Genomic DNA, 4,205 nt, shown 5'->3' with positions numbered 1-4,205 from the left:
CAGAAGGTCTGGCAGACACAGATATATGATGGTTTTTAAAAAATCTAATGTGATCTTTAGTTCATTAATAGAAGTAAAGTACACATGAAGGAGAAAAAATATTTTACTGTTTTCTGTTCTAATCAGACCACATGAGCGGACTCTAATGTTCAGATTGGGGCAACATATATTGGGAAGGAGAATGACAAGTTAGAAATTGAAAAACTGTGGAATGCTTCACAATAGGGAGAGAGGGATATGTAAATATATTAAACATGCCTTTTTATTTTCTGTATTTCTGATGCTTTTATATCTGGGGTCTTGCAGACCCTGTAGAGACTGCCACTCCTGGGGCTAGCCAGTTTCTAGAGATAGCAAACACTTGCCTAAGAGCTACTCTTTAAGTGCAAATTGACCAATTCAGAGCTCCTACCCTCAACCATCACCTTTATCAGACTCTCATATGCTAATATCTCCCTGTTCTAATCACCCCAGAGCCATGTACAAGACAACTAGAGACAACTCCTATGCCTCAGAGCCCATTGAAATTATTCTAAGGAGCCTATCCTAAGCCTGCTTACCTTTCCTTGCCTCACCTTTCCTGCATAAACCATAATAAAGGCCCTTGCCCATGTTTCCCCCTTGCTCCCTCTGCCTCCTGACCAACCCTGGTGCTTCCCCATATGGCCCTGCATGGTATGGCATGCCCCCTCTTCTTGGGAACTGTGAGTAACAAGCTATCTTTTCAATGGCAGTTGTTTCCTAATCTGCTGGACTCATCATACCCAAATAATAATAAAACCCACATTTTAAGACAGTAATGGTAGACTCTTAACAGCTGGAATAAATGTTTACCTATATTTTAATCTAACATTTATTGAGCACCTACTAGATGTCAAGCACCATTCTGTGAACACACTTATGAGGATTAGAAGAACTCTATGAATACTTCTTGATTGTATAGGGCTGTACTCTCTCTTCCATGTCTTCCTTTATGAATACACTGATTCCAGTCCTTTTTAAATCAGGATTATATTCAGGAGTGAGACTCAAAATATTTACCAACCAGTGTGATGTGCCACTGACCAATTAGAACAGCTGCCAGTTGTAGAGCTGAAGATGGATGCTGGACACTATTTATGGGCCAAGCCCCTTTAGTTGCTGAGTAGTTGGGAGGTTTGGGACATCTTGGGGGAGGGTCGGAGGTGGTAGTGGGAGTAGGGGTAGTAATATTGTCACATTTCAATATTATAATAACTGTCATGGCCATACCAGTACTCTTTTTTTCTTTTTAATTATTTTTTTATTGGTTATGAATATTCATGGGATACAAAGGTGATTGTCACCACTCATGTCCAAGATGTGATGGCCAGATCCATACTGGCAGCATGCCCATTACCCATACCACTACTCTTAAGTTGAATATTAGTCGTGATAATACATCCCTTAGTTTTCTCTTCCTTCTCTTCTTTCCCGCTCCATGTTTCTTCAACCATTCATCTTACAAGGTAAATTATACACTTTCCTATATTGGTCATCTTGCTTTGAATAATAGCCAGTGTTTTTCTCAAACTAAACTGCTTGGATTATTCTAGAAGTGGTCTACCAGCTCAGAGTGGACACGTTGCATGCTGATTGAAACTCTCTATTTCTATTAAGACCATTAGAATTATACTTTGTGTTTAATATCAATAAAATGAAAATTGAATATGCCTTTTATTAAGTGCTTCACTGAAATAAAAATGACAGAATTCATGCATTCCCTAGCTGGCATGCAAACTAATGAAAAGATTATCATATATTCCTTAAGCCAGCAAGTGTTTCAATATATTTTAGATTATATTTTGATACTATAATCTTTATTTCCATATTGTAAAAGTTAATATGCTCACTAATCTGACAATAGACAGACATTAGCTGCAGTGTCTATTGTAACTGACAATAGACACTGCAGCTAATGTAAATTAGCACGTTCTGCTGAAATTGGAAAAGAGAGGGAACAAGGACACTATTTGAAAGAATGATGATAATGCAACCAAAAGTACAATCCTCAGTAAGATTTGTTTTCAGAAATATTATTCTATAACAGAAACATTCAGAAATATATTGTCTATAACAGTGTTAAATATCATTTGATACCGGCAAAGAGTTCTGTGATAAAAATCTCTAAGATGTATTTTATCATTAAAAATTAAACTATCACCATTTGCCAAATTTTAGGTCCATTCTTCAAAAGACAGTATATATTACTGATGATTTTTTTGAGGTTCAAATACAATGTTATTTTGCTTTCTTAGTGATACTATGTCCTATTTTTAAAACTGTACAATAGATATTTCAAATTGTGTACAGGTCAATCATTAATGTAACAATTAATCCTTGCCTCAGAATTGGTACCTTTGAAAAAAAAATCACTTGTTGAAATTTCAGTTTAATACCTGAATTAGCCCATACTTGGCAACCCAAAATTTTTTTAAATCAACCGCTAAGGCTGCATTTCCTGATGGCTGTAATCATCAAATGCAAGTTTCCTTAAAGGATTTGCTTGACCATTCATAATAAACTATTAGAGCTTTCAAAGCTAAATTAAAATGACATCAGATTCCTTTTTGGGTCTGAAGTGTCCACACTGTACAAAAAGATAACAGATCAAATATATTTTCTAACGCCCAATGAAAAACAGGTTTTTGGCTGTCAAAGATGATAGTGAAGGCCCAAACAGAAGAGTTTTAGATCATAGTCTCATATTCTCTTAGTTGGAAGGGAACATTAAATATCCTCTAACCTCATCACCCATTTGAGTAATGCATTCATGGCCTCCATTCTTGTCTGACACTCATTTGCTCTGAAGCAGCCCATGGCTTCTTTGCCTATACTTTCAATTCCTTTATTGGGAAACACTCAAGCTCATTTTAAAATCCAGAACCTTCAAACTGGTGGAGAAAAGCAGGATGTTACCCAATTTAGAAATGCACTATTAGCACAGGTTAAGCATTTGCTTGTTCCATCTAGTAAACAGATAGTTGAGGCAAAATTTCCTCTAGGATAAAAGTGGCCCCTTTGTCTACACATGATAAAAGGTATTCAGTCATGATAAAAGTTCTTCAGATTCAGTTGTTTGTCTTCCTTCACAACATTTTAGAGACTCTGCCTATACTAGGCAACTTTAGGGAGCCCAAGAGAAAAGTAACCCTGTGAACTCCACCTCCAGCTCTCCATTTCTCTTATATCACCAGGATTACCTGATATTCTCTGGATTACCAGACAGAAGAGAAATCTATATTTACACCTGTGACTTGGGTTGGGAGGCTAGTGAAGAAGCCTGGGCAACACAATTTATGTAGTATTAGAAGACCTGAATTTCTGCTCTTGATTCTACCACTAGTGAGTTTTATAATCATGAGCAAGTCACTATATTTCTTGTTTCTCAGTTTCCTAGCTATAGAGGGAGAACAAATATACCTACATTTCAGGGTTGTTGTGAGAATTAAAGGAAATTATACAGAACATGTAAAATTGAAAACCCTTAATATTTTCTCATTGCATCATTAAATTTAGCAGCGATGCAATTTTATAACCTTAATGCCTTAATGAGCAGTAAAAGAGTTAACAGACATTAAGAAATGTGTTAGTGTGTAAAATTCACATTAAGAAAATGTCATCCCAATACAAAATAAGCTTTTAAACTTAAGGATTTTGTTCCTCTTACCCATCACTCCAAAAACCTCAAGAGCCCAGGAGAAAATTGAAGATGGCAGTTTTATGTTACTAAATATAATGATAATAAGCTGACATCTATTGAGTGTTATGTGCTAATCACTGTTCCCAAATGCTTTACATATAAATTCTCTTTAGTGTTGTTATGGCTGGGGGCTGGAGATGAACTGTTCCTGCATTCAGTCTTTTTTCTTACCTGTCCTCTCCTGACCCCCCCCCCCAAAAAAAAAAACTGGTCCTGTGTTTGATTAAACATTAAAGAATATGTTTAGTCTCATTTCTAAAGATCCTTCATGACAGTTCTCCACTGCCTTGAAGACTATAATTTGAGTTGTCAACATGTAGTTAGAAATGACACTCCTAAGAAATCTCCTTTGCTTGGCACTTGAGTTAGGAAGTTAAAAATGACTAGATTTTGATTGCGAATTATACTTTTTTTTCGTTGGGGATTCTAAAAAATGCATATAACTCCTGTGTATGCCTGTTCTTACTATTTGTTCTTTCAAGTA

Source organism: Galeopterus variegatus, unplaced genomic scaffold (genome assembly GCF_000696425.1).
Source record: "Galeopterus variegatus unplaced genomic scaffold, G_variegatus-3.0.2 Scaffold21054, whole genome shotgun sequence".
Classification (NCBI taxonomy): domain Eukaryota; kingdom Metazoa; phylum Chordata; class Mammalia; order Dermoptera; family Cynocephalidae; genus Galeopterus; species Galeopterus variegatus.
This window is presented reverse-complemented; position numbering follows the sequence as displayed.